The 13,603-nt window shown below is 39.7% G+C and overlaps 1 pseudogene; it reads right to left on the bottom strand.

Moving 5' to 3' along the window:
• Positions 1–8,251: 8,251 nt before the first annotated feature.
• LOC112605898 lies at positions 8,252–9,220 on the bottom strand (annotated as a pseudogene).
• Between the last annotated feature and the right edge of the window lie 4,383 nt (positions 9,221–13,603).

Below are 13,603 nucleotides of genomic sequence, written 5' to 3'. Positions count from 1 at the left end.
AGATATGACTGGTACTTAATAAAATCGTATTTTCTTTCACTCCTCCCACACTCATCCCTTTTGAGGTCTCTTTCCTTTTAGTCATAAAGTTATCCCTTATTAAGAATTCACGGGAGCCAGCCCCAAATCTGTTGGGAGAAAAACTGGTTGTTGGAAAAGAAGCTAAAGCAGGGCTTGCATGACTGACATATCTGACATAATGTAAAAGTCTTGGAACATGTCTGGGGTCCAGGATCTAAAACCATTTGTGGCCTTTGGAACACCAAGCTCTGTGCTAAAGGGTGGAAGGCTACCCTGATGCACCATAATCTAAGCCCAGGGCATAAAACCCCTCATGGCTTGGATAGAATCCAGGGCTCATGGCTCTGGAATGTGTCTAGACTTGCTGGCTCTGTGCTCCTTGCTCTCCCAGGATCGATTGTATCTTGAGTTAAAAGAACCTGCTCTCCGTTATCTCAAGTAGCAGAGCATATGCTAAATATTCACAACTGTAAATCATGTGCTTAATGCAATGCACCCTTTTGACCCCCTACATTCTCACCATCTGTTTCTTTGTTTGATCACCCATTAATAGTCTGGGCTTCCAGAGCTCAGGGCCTTCACTGCCTTCACAATCGCGATGGCCCCCTGGTCCTACTCTCTCTCTGAAACTGTCTTTTTCTTAATCCTTCGACTCTGCTGGACTTCATCACCCCCATGACCTGGTGTTGGGTCTGATCACCCCAACACAAATCCAAGTTCCTTTTTTAACAGTAATGCTTTAGTAATCTCAGTTCTGAAATAAGTCTACCCATCTTCTTCCAACTCTTCAGAGATGATCGTTGTTATTTGCATTATAAATTAAAAGTCTGTCATTCAGGGAAACTAATAGCCTAAGGTTATGGCATTTATTGACAATATCTCATACATTGTCCAGTATTTTATTATGCGAAGATTATGAGATCTGTGTGCAGATGACCATAGACTTATCTACTAGCTGTGTGAATTAGGGCATCCCACTTTACTGCCCTCAGCCTTAGTAAAGTGTTTATTATAATCTCAGAAACAAAGCAAATATTCAATTCCCATTGCTGGCAGTTAGTAGTATTCAGCTAATAATTCTTAAAGTTATAAAGGTATGCTAAGTTTTATTATAGTTGCCTGACTTAATCTGCAGTGTTCATTTATTTGCTTTTGAATTGATAACCATTTTAATACTTCATCAGACTAGGCATTTCATCTGTGCCTTGCACATAATTAATAAGCACTCAATAAAACATTATGGGAAAAGTGTTAGAGATTATACTAGTATGTATCATAGTCTTGGTTGATTTAATGAATAAATGATGTCTTCATTATGCTAATGTGTTGGATAATGAAAATGTATGTCTAGCACAGTGTCTGGCACACAGTAGGTATTCAGTAATTTGATTCTTGTTTATATTACACTGAGGCTGTTCAGATATAGTCACATCCACAAGAATCAGGACAAAGAGTATTTTTATCTAGAAAAGCAATTCCAGGAAAAAGTTTCACAAGTTCATAGGTAAGACAAGAGGATAAGTGTCAGCTGTGACCATGGAGAGCTCCTAGTTCAGCTGTGGAGGTAAATTCATGCACAAGGAGCTGTCACAGGTCAGGGACAGTCATGTCTTGGCCCAGAGGAGCTCAGAGGAGAATGATCAGAGGTGTACAACAGATTGGAAGAGGAGGAGGTACCAGACAATGGTGCAGGAAGGAGACAGCAAAGAGGATTACTGAAAGAGCTTGAGGAAGCTGGGGGTGATTACATTTTGAGGGGTCCTCAAAATCCAGGCCCAGATGAGAAGACACAGGCAGCCCTTACAAATTTTATAAGTCAGTCTCCAGTGAAATATTGATGGATCAATCTCAATCAGTTGTTACTGAAGTTTGAAATAAAGCAATGCAAATCACTAACACAGAAAGACAGGATTTCCCAAGGTGAAACTTCACTGATTACCACATCCCAGTGTTCAGCATCATCTTTCCCTAAAAAGGCATAAAATATGGTTTTACCTATGCACTAAAAAGAAATTCAGCTTTTGAGTATAGATAGATGTCACCAACCCTAGAGCATGTGCAAATCATTTAGACTGCTGCATGAACCTGATCCTGCTAGAGCCTCAAACAGTCCTTCTCCTGGACCACTTTGAGAAATGAGTTCACAGTTTGGCACATAAATCAGTGCAATTGCCAAATTGCAAAGAAGAGTTAACAATAAGCCTAACCTCAGAATCTTGTCCTATTAGGTAAACTTGTTCCTTTATCCCCAAGTCTAGCCGTTTCAATCTGTGCTGAGGAAGACTCTCTGAATTCAATTTTAAGTAATTCAGCACTGGTAAGGCCCTGAAGAACTACCCTGCCAAGTTCTCCCCAATTCCATAGCACATCTCCAGAACCAGAATGCACCTCACCCCACCAAGTCTGTCTCTCTCTCACACAAAATAAACATAAACACACACACACACTCACACACACAATTTTCTTGTCTATGTAGGATTCAAAAAAACAACAAATAAATTCTTCCCTCTGAGTGCTGAAGAAACAGTTTTCTCTCTTCCATCTCACTCCATGTTATTTGACTTTATTCTGATGTGCTAACAATGGTTCTCAGCAGCACAGAGACATTCAATTTGCTATTATAAATATGTTAATAGATAATTTCTTCATTGTGATTTAGATTATTCTCTTAATTTTTTCTAACTGAGATTCTAAATTCCCAAAGAGTTAGAACTTAATTTGTACCTTTCTCTGTGTAAGGGCAAGATAAGACACACTTTCTATTCACTTGTTGCAAGGGAATTGATTGATTCTGACTATGGAGCAGCACAGAGCCAAGATCACAAATTCTGGAATCCAAGAGCTCTGGTCCCTACATCTTTGTTAATCAGGAGCTATGTGACCTTAGGAAAATTACAGACCTTCTCTGTGCTTGCTTATTCCTCTGTATAATGTTACATAACCTGTCTTGGTGTTTAAAAGAATCAATGTAGTTGCTATGTCAGGAGTAGAGCAAAAAAATAATGGGGAACCAGGATAGTAACAATGAATCTGCTTAGAATGCTATTGCAATGCCAGCAATTTTCACAGAGTGGTAGCAAGGAAGATGGTTACAAGGAGTCTGATTCTGGGTATATTTTGAAGGTTACACCAACAGCACTTTATAACAATTGACTTTCATCAAGAGAGAGAAGTCAAGGATGCCTGTAAGGTTTTTGGTCAGAACAACTGGAAGTGTGGATTTGCCTTTGTTTGTTTGAAGACAAGGAAGACAGGTTTGTGGAAGAAAATAATTAGTTCATTATCTCTAAGGTATCCTAGAGGAAATGTCTCATAGGTTTGACTACAAAAGTCAATCATTCAGCGAGGAGGCTAGACTAGAAATATAAATTTGGAACTCATCAATATATACATGGTATTTAAAGTCAGGCAACTGGGCAAAAACACCAAGGAAATGAGATACAATAGAAAGATAAGAACTCCCAAGTGAAGAAGTCAGAGAGATAAGAAGGAATCAACAAAGGAAAGTAGGAGGTAAAGGTCTTTGAGGGATGGGTTCATTTGAAAGTGTGTGATGCCTAGGAATATAAGGGGAAGTGTTTCAAGAAAAAAGAGGAGGTGACCAACCGCATCAAACACAAGAATTACTCAAATATGGCTGTAAGGCACGAAGAATGACTGAAAAATGACCACAGTATCCAGCAACGCAGAGATTTTTGGCTACCCTGGCAAGCATGGTTTCAAACTTTAGAGTGATATGGGTAAGGCTTAGTATAGTAGGGCTAAGGGAAAAAGAGGAAAGAAACTTGTGTCAGTGAGCATGAACAACTCTTTGAGTAGTTACTCTGGTTGTAAAGGTGATCAGAAAAATGACTTGGTAGACAGAGGAAAAAGGGGACAGAAGACATTTGTTTTTCTTGTTTTTGTTAGTGTATTCTTTTTAAAATTAGAAAATAGCAGGATATCAATTAATGGAAATGAATCACTGGAAAAAAAAGTTCGATGATACAGGAAAGAGAGGAAGACTGTTCTTGAATAGGTAAGTGTAGAAGGAATCTAGCATTTTTGTGAAATAGTTGCATTTAGTAATTCCATCTACAGCAGCAGGAGAGCAGGCAGAATATATTGCCACTTATGCACATAAGTGGGTGGATGTGGAGGTGAGAATTTGTGAGTATTCTTTCTCACTGTATCTGTTCTCTCAGTGAAATGGGAAGTAAAGTCTCCAGGCAAACATGAGAATAGAAAAAGAGGTGTTATCATCTGCATGAGCCAGGAAAAGTTGTAAAAGAATATGCGATCCCCCAAGGACAGCAGCGTAGATTGAGAAGACCAATGACAAAAAAAAAAAAAAAAAAAAAAAAAAAAAAAAAATCACAGGCTGTGCTACTAGTGTTAAGCCTCACAAAGAACATTTTAAAAGGAGGCAGGCTAAGAAATACCCATTGGATTTGGCAATTAGGAGGCCATTGCTGATGTTAGGGAAGGTGATTTCCATGGAACAGGAGGGCAAATGCAGAAGCCAGTGGCAATAGTTAGAAAAATGAATCTGAGGAATATAAGATAGAGAGTGCAGGGAAACATTTCCAAGACTGGAATGTGTAGGAAGAAAGGATGTCCTACAGAGAAGAAAACACAGATGAGAAAAGTCTAGTTTATTTAATGGTGACAGAGGATGACAGGGACTGTACAACTCTGATCAGAATGGAGCCTACTTCATGAGCCTGTTGAGCCAGGGTCCTTACAGCCTGATGCAGAGTCTCCTGGGCTGAATGTGGAATGGGCACATGTGAAATGATGCCTCATACTGCCCACTAGACTCTGGACCCTGCTACTCATAAGCAAGTGATGCCTTCAGTACCCAGCCTGTACAGCCTATCTTGAAGGAATTGAACAGCAAGAAAACACCCAGGGAATCACAAGAGTAGCGGCAATGACAGATGAGGCCCTTGATTTTTGTCAGGAGTGGCCCCACTTTCCTCTTCCCTTCCCATGTGGGGAGATGTTGTAAATGAAATTGGACAGGTTCTGTGAAATTTAATCATATTATTGTGGGGAGCAGGCTTTCAGATATGTTTTGGGAAATTAAAGCATTCACTGAGCATCACAGATATCAATTACTGATATTCACCAATTAAACGTGAGGTAGGAGAGTTTTTGGAGCACAGAAAGGGAGAGATAACTACTTTGATGAGTATCTATGTGGAAAGTAATGTGCTGCGTGTTAAATATAAATATGTGTAGCTTTACATAAATCTTTGCTAATACACAATAGATAGTATCAACACCATCTTACAGATGGGAAAACAGACTCAGAGTTTCAGTGACTTTAATGACGGACACTTACTAGCCCTAGCTATATTCTAAGCAATGTCTGCTAAGATATTCACATATTTAATCCTTACAATAATTCTAAACTATAACTCTTATTTCTGTTCTCTATTAATTAGGTAAACAGGACTAAAGATGTCAAGCAACCCATAGAAGGCCATTCAAGTAACATAGATAGTGCTTCAGTTTGAAGTTAGGACATTTTTTTTTTCTCCAAAGCTCATGCTCTTGAGACTGAAAAGATGGAAATAGAAGTTTCATTCAAGATTTGAATGAAGGGAACCTATGTGTGTGGCAAATTGGGAAAGGTATTTGGCTTCTCCCAGTCCTGTGTGTGTGAAGGGTGGGAGAATTTGGCATCAGACTCAAGACCAGTTCCTGAGGCAGGAGTGCTCAGTGAGTCTAGCACAGTAGTCCCCGCTTATTTGCAGTTTTGCTTTTTATGGTTTCAGTTACATGTGCTCAGCCACAATCTGAAAATAAAGCACAAAATTCCAGAAATATTCACATAAATTTTATCACAGTATATTTTTATGATTATACTATTTTATGTTATTTTTAATCTTACTGGGCCTAATTTACAAATTTCAGTTTATCATAAGTTTGCATGTAGAGGAAAGAAACAGTATACATAGGGTTCAGCACTATCCACTGTTCCAGTCATCCACTGGAGGTCTCGAAATATTTACTCTGCAGATAAGAAGGGACAGCTATATTTCACAGGGATATTGTGTAAGGCACTGTGGCCCAGGCAAAACTTAGCAGAGGCTACTGAAACTGAAAACCTGCCTAGGTGGATGTAGCTTAAATTTTCAGGTAGAGTTTCTCTTTTGTTCCACTTAGGAAGAATCTACCACCTCTCCCAAAAGATTGCAGCTACAGCCTTTCTATTTGTCTCTCTACCATTAATCTTGCTACCCTCCAATCTCATTTTTTAACTTTGATATAAAGTGTAAATTGGACCATGTCATCCCCTGCTTCAAACCTTCAAAGGCCCCCACTGCCTTCAGGGTACACTCCCAAACAAGTGAGACTGTTACGTAAAGCCTAGCCGTCATCACAAAATTCTAGCCACACTGATCATACAGTTTTCCAACACACCAGACAGTTGAACCTCCATTCCTTTGTCCATGCTGTTTCCTCTACCTGGGATGCCTTTCTGGCTTGTTCACCTGGCAAATGGTTGCCTGCTACCTACCTTATAGGACATTGATTTAACATCACCTCTTCTATGATCATTCCCTCCTTTGTAATCTTGGGACTAGGCTGGTAATACTTGGGACTAAGCCTGGAATATAACAGGTGCTAATTGTTGAATGTTAGTGAATGCAGTAAGAAAGATATGGACCCAACCTAGCTGTCCATCAGTGGATGACTGGATAAAGAAAATGTGATATATATGCACAATGGAATACTATTTAGCCATCAAAAATAAAATGTCTTTTGCAGCAATATGAATGGAACTGGAGGCCCTTAAGCAACTCAGAAACAGAAAAACAAATACCATATGTTCTCACTTATAAGTAAAAGCTAAATAATGTATACACATGGACCTGGAAGAGTGGAATAATAGACATTAAAGACTCAGAAGGGTGGGAAGATATAATTGGGGTGAAGGATAAGAAGTTACTGAATGGATACAATGTATATTATTAAGGTGATGGTTACACTAAAAGCCCAGACTTCACCACTACCCCACATATCCATGTACTAAAACTGCACACAAACCCCTAAAATTTACACAAATTTTTAAAGATAAATTAGTAAATGAACATTTATTTTAATAGACAAATAAATTCATGCTTCTTCTTAGGATACCAGCCTGCAACTAGCAACAAAGTTAAAACTCTTTATTTTTTGAAGGAGTAAATGCTAAAGGGACCAAATAGCATACTAACTTCGGAAAGAGAGAAAAATCATACAATGAAGCTGGAGGTAAGAGTAGGGGTTAGTGCTCAATGCCTTTGTAACATCTGTTCTGCTCCTAGATGCATCTTTGTAGGCCCCATGCCTGCTCTTCTAAGGTCCTGGCTTCATTTGACCAAAAAGTTCACCTTGCAATACAAATACTTACCAAGAATACTCACGGTGATAATCTCCTGCTATGAACCACACATTATTTCTGGAAGAAAAATGAAGTTTAGTGACCCAAGATGTTATTGTAAGAAGCAGGACCAGAACTCAGAACTCTGGACTCCCACAGCAAGATTGAAAATGGGCCCATCTGGGCACTAGATTTACCAGATCATAGAGCTGTAAGACACTTGAAGTACTGATAAGGAAATCTGAGTTCATGAGTAGCAAAGGGATGTGCCCAGTACTAGAAGCCATAGAACAGGAATTAAAAGAAATCAAAGAATGTGTAAGCAGAAACTCAGTTGTGTGTAAGAAAACTCAATTCCTCCTGAGGAAGAGAAAGAGCTGGAGTCCTTTAAAAATTAACTGTCTGTTTTTCTGTGGCTAGTGAGCCTTATCTCTCCTCCTTTCCCAGGCATTGTGAAGACCCTGTTTCTCTAGCTGTGCAGCTGCAAGGTAACTAGACAGATAAACTCAAGCTATAAAACATGTTTTTCCTTGGAAAGTAATAAATGATGTAATGCATGTCTCAATTAATTGAATAACTGTCTTTGTTTCTTGCTTCTGTAATATGCTTCCCCCTGCACAGATCTCCCCCCACCCCACAAAATGCTTAAAAATCAACTCTTTGTTCAGGGCTCAGTCCTTTGGATGTTAATCCAACTGGGCCAGTGCACCTAAATAATATCCTCCTCAACCCAGCGGTCTCTCTGATTCCTTCTCAATCCAACTACAGCCAAGTCCCATAGTTTGTAACACAGTGTTTCTCTTTTCCACTTATGAATTTATCAATGATCCCTCATAGCTTTTATACTCTCCTCATCTTCTATCTCAGATTGATAGGTTAGGCCAAATCCTTTTCCAAGTGAAGAAGTCTCACAAAGAGATTTGACTCCAAATCTGTTTGGTGCTAGTCCCATAGATGACTGGGTTCAGTAAAGGAGGCTGCAGCAGACAGAGATTAACCAGAAAGACGTGCACATGCTTGGGGACCCAGTGGTGGCCAAAGCTGTGGTTGAGAAATGTGAAGGCAGGGATGTAGAAAACGAGGATGATGCCAATGTGGAAGCCACAGGTACTCAGAGCCCTGTGCTGGGCATCACAAGATGAAAGATGAAAGACAGCATGAAGGATAAGGCCATAGGAGATGCCAATGAGGATAGACTCCAGTTCCATGACCAGCAGAGCCACAGTCAGCCCACAGGACAATACTGACAGTGATGTTGGCATAGGCCAATCAGGCAATGCCCATGTGCTCACAGTAAGTGTGTGTCAAGACACAGTGACCACAGTAGGAGAATCACCTCAGCAAGAAGATAAAAGAGGAGACAATAGCCACACTACCAAATATCCCAACAAGGCAAATCCTACCTATGACAGCATGCTTGAGAGTGGTTGTATATCTTAATGGGTTACCGATAGCCACATATCGATCAACGACCATGGAAAGGAGGACTGAGGACTCCAGAGCGTAGATAGAATGGATGCAAAACACCTGGGCCAGGCATCCACTAAAGGAAATCTCACCAGCATGGAGCTACAAAATGGTCAGCATCTTGAGCACAGTGGTAGAACCGAGAGCCAGGTCAGGAACTGAGAGAAGGCAAAGGAATGGGAACATGAGTGAATGAAGGCTATTGTTCCTGGAAATGACCAGGATGAGGGCAGCATTTCCAGCCACTCCCACCAGGCACATGGCACAAAAAAGGATTGAGATCCAGATAAAGGCAGCCTCCAGCCCTCGAATTCCCATCAAGATAAAAATTTCATGTAGGCTGCCACCACTGATATTGAAGGCTATCAGGATACCCATTTGATGTCAGCAGACACTGCAGCAACTACTGCAAGATAAAAAATAAACAGCACAGTCCATTATTGTAGCACCTGTTCTCTCTCTAAGGCAAAAGATGCTTCACAGGTGCCTCCATTCAAATACTCATTAAAGAATTATTCTGCTCCCATCACCTTGCTTTGACCATGACTGTATTTGAGAATCTAACATCTTTCCAAAACGTCTTCTAGATTTTTCTTTCCTGTTTCCCTCTCCCTCTCTAGTGTCTCAGTTAGAAAAAGTGACAGAGGCCAGTGCATAATGTCATCATCCTACAGGACCAAAATCAGCAGTCACATGGAAGGGAAACCAGGTGCTTTTTCTTAAAGTGGTGGACACTGCTATTTTTGGCCAGTGAAAATTCCTGGCAGTCCTGTGGGGTCTTGATAGACACTCTGATGATGCATGATGATGGCTCTCGACAAGATATCAGCTGGCTGTCCCCTGCTTCTTCTCTAGCCCAAGGCATACTTTTCTGGGAACAGAATGCAGGGTCACCTGAGGACACTGTGGGACACAGACCTGTGGAAGCCCAGATGTGGCACTGAGCACAGCTGGGTGCAGGGATCAGGAGATGTCCAGTGATGTTCTCTCATCCACATACTGTTGGTGCCCTGCAGCCACCTGGCTCCCATAGGGATGGCAGCTGTTCTTGTCCTGGGCCAGCCTTAGGGGAATAGGGGATATGATGTCAGTGATGAGGTTATAGTTGAAAAGCAGACCTGAATGGAAGAAGGGAAGGGGATCCCCTGCCTGAGGTTGGATTTTTTTTTTTTTTTTTTTTGAGACAGAGTTTTTTGCTCTGTTGCCCAGGCTGGAGTGTAGTGGCACAATCTCGACTTACTGCACCTCTGCCTCCCAGGTTCAAGTCATTCTCCTGCCTCAGCTTCCTGAATAGCTGGGATTACAGGTGCATCCCACACGACTGGCTAATTTTTGTATTTTTAGTAGAGATGGGGTTTCACCATGTTGACCAGGCTGGTCTCAAACTCCTGACCTCAAGTGATCCACCCACCTCAGCCTTCCAAAGTGCTGAGATTACAGGCATGAGCCACCGCACCCTGCCAGACTCTGTCTGTTATTTGCTTTAAACAGCAACCGAAACAAAATAAATGTCTTTATCTGGAAACATGTTTCACATCAGCCTGTTCCACTGTTGAAAAATCCTACTATTTGAGTTTGATAAAGGAATACGGCTAAATGGAAAAGACATTGATCCTAAGAGCTAGCTTAGGAAATATTGATTTCAGTCACCTATCTTCCACTAAATTACCATACACTGGCCATGGCCCAGCCAAGGTCTCGAGTCCTTGTTCACATAGGAACAGAATGAAGATATGTATAATTGGTCTACCCCATCTCACCGGGGTCTGAAGGCAGCTTGCACTTCTGAGACCTCAAGGTTGAGAAATCGATGTACATAATTCTAAAAAGACATCATCATGTCCCCCATATCAAGGTTTAGAAATCAATCTGCCTTTTTCTAAAAAGTCATCATCATGTTCCCATCTCAAAGTTGAGAAATCTATCTATATTGTTCTAAAAAGACATCATTTTCCCCCAAGAACTTATAAAATTTCTCTCAGATAAATAAAGTATTATCTCAACTCAGAGAATCAGAGCTGAGACATGAGAAATCATAAGAAACTAACAGTTTGACTCTAGGTCTGTTAGACTTAACTATTAGATTTAAGGTATTAACATACCTGAAGAGGAAACTTGTCACTTAGGAGAAGACATATTTCAACTGTAAAAGCAGAAAACAGTAAGTCTCCAAAGAACTGTGTTGACCACTCCAGGCCAGAGGAGCCCTAGGGTAAAGTCATATCTCTGCAGCAATTATTTTTATGGTGGTGGATGCATCAAACTATCTTAGGTTTAAACCATTAACTGCTGCCATATACTTAACCTTTTTTTTTCTGATTCTAGAATTTTCAATGACTAAAAAATTAGGATTTGGCTGCCTAGAATAACACCTCCAGAAGATGCTGTTAGACATAAGTGACTTGAACATTTAGATCCCTCTGCAATTACCTTGTTCATCATATATTTATATATTTTTTTAAATTGTAATTAGTTTTAACCAGTATATCTAGGGTACAACCAATATTAAGACTTGATACTTTGTAATTTCTGAGTTTGAAAGAACTTCTCAGCCAGGTGATACTTCACAGACTGAGCCTCATAACTGGCTGGCAGCCAGTCAGACTCAGCATAACTTATATCATACAAGTATTGCTAGCAAAACCAATTCCTCTGAAGATTCCCACTGGGTCATCCCTAATGGAATCAGATATCCAAATTAAAATTTCTGCCTTTTTTTAGCAAATGTATTAATGTGTGGCAGGAAATAACATTCCAGGTAACAATTATTCAGAACCACTTTTGCATATCTCATGGTTCCAGAGATTTTTTTTCCACACATAGACTTTGAGGTGAACCATTTCTTTGTCTCTTCCTCTGTGGATTTTGTTGTCAGTACCTGAATGTCTCCTTCCCAAGCATCACATGATGGCCTTTCCCAGTCCATTTACACACTTGTCTCTCTTAAAGCAGGAGCTCCGTCCACATTACCCACTGAGTTCTTCAGCACAAGAACCATACTTTTTCTGGAGGAGCTGACATCTTTTGAATATTTTACATTGTGTATATATTCCTTTTAGAGTTATAAAATAAAGTAACAATAATCAACTTGCCAATAAACTATTCAAGGAATACAAAAAAGGAGTCTGGACTTTCTGGAGTGAAATAATCCTGGTTTAAATCCCACTGCCATCACTTCATAACCTTCAACAAGTCATTTTTCCTTTTTAAGACTGGGTTTCATCATGTATGAAATGATATTTTCTCAAAGATTTATTTTGAAGATTAAGGAGATTATTCCTACAAAGTATAGGTCAAGATGCTTGGCACAGAGCAGATGTCTATTAAATATTATTATTTTAATACAAAAAATCTTTGGTACATCTTGTGGTCAGGTTGGTAACTGGATTGAACAGAGAACAGATAGGTCTGTCAGGGCCGACCAAAGGTTCAGGGACATTTTTAACAGCAGATGATATGGACAACTCCAAACATACTGGTGGAGAAAGTATGATATCCAGAAAAACCTTCTGTCAGAAGGGGCATTAGCAACATAATGAAAAAGAAGTTTGCAGCTGCTATCCCCCTAGAGAAACACCGATTTTGTCAACTACCCATAAACAAGAATACCTTTGTCAGAGCCCTGGAGTCCAGATGAGAGATTCTAGCACTCCAGTGGAACAAAAATATTCAAGAGTGGATGCACTGAAGGAGTTCATCAGCACTAGACCAGCCATACAAGAAATGCTAAAAAGAGTTCTTCGATTTGAAATGGCAGGACTATAATTAGCAACATGAAAATGTATAAAAGCATATAACTCACTGGTAAAGGTAAGTATAAAGTCAACATCAGAATAATGCTGTAATGGTAGTGTGTAACTCACTTTTAATCTTAGTATAAAAGTTAAAGAAACAAATTTTTAAAATATCTATATGATAATTTGCTAATGGATACACAGTGTATTATGTTATAAATTGTGACATTAGTAATACAAAATGTGTAGGTGAGGAGAAGTAAAATGTAGAGATTTTGTATGCAGTTTAACTTAGGTTATCAGCTTAAAATAGACTGTTATGTTTTATGCAAACTTTATGGTAATTACAAACTAAAAATCTGTAGTAGATACACAAAAGACAAAAATAAAGAGATCAATGCATAGTACTACAAAAGAAATCATCAAATCAAAAAGGAAAACAAGAAGAGAGGAAGAAACAGGAACTACAATACAGTCAGAAAACAATTAACAAAATAATGATAGTAAGTCCTTGCCTATCAATAATCACTTTAAATTAAATGGATTACATTCTCCAATCAAAACATATAGAGTGACTGAATGGATAAAACAAGACCAAACTATATATTGCCTGAAAAAGACTCACTTTAGCTTTAAGGACACGCATAGGCTGAAGGTGAAGGGATAGAAAAGTTATTCTCCATAAAATTTGTAAGCAAAATACAGCGTAGCAGGGTGGCATACTGTAATTTTTTTTAACTTCATATGTTCCTGATACATTAACCTCTCCATGAACAGTCTCTGAGCAATCCACCCCTCACCAAGTTACCAGGTGCACCTGTGTGATAAGGCTGGTTCCTGCCACAAGTTCCTCTTCTTGCCTTCCCTGATTGTGACCTAATGATATTCAAATGTACCAGTAAAATCCCCTCCTGCTTCTTGCTTGTGTAGTCCACATTGACTCTCAATGGAGGTACCTGCCCCATGGGTTCACATTCTCTCTTGGCTCTCCTGCTTGATGGAGCCTGCTCCCTAGGAGTTCTTCTCA

This window comes from Theropithecus gelada, chromosome 14 (genome assembly GCF_003255815.1).
Source record: "Theropithecus gelada isolate Dixy chromosome 14, Tgel_1.0, whole genome shotgun sequence".
Classification (NCBI taxonomy): Eukaryota; Metazoa; Chordata; class Mammalia; order Primates; family Cercopithecidae; genus Theropithecus; species Theropithecus gelada.
Note: the sequence above shows the minus strand (reverse complement) of the source record. Positions and strands in the feature narration are given on the sequence as shown.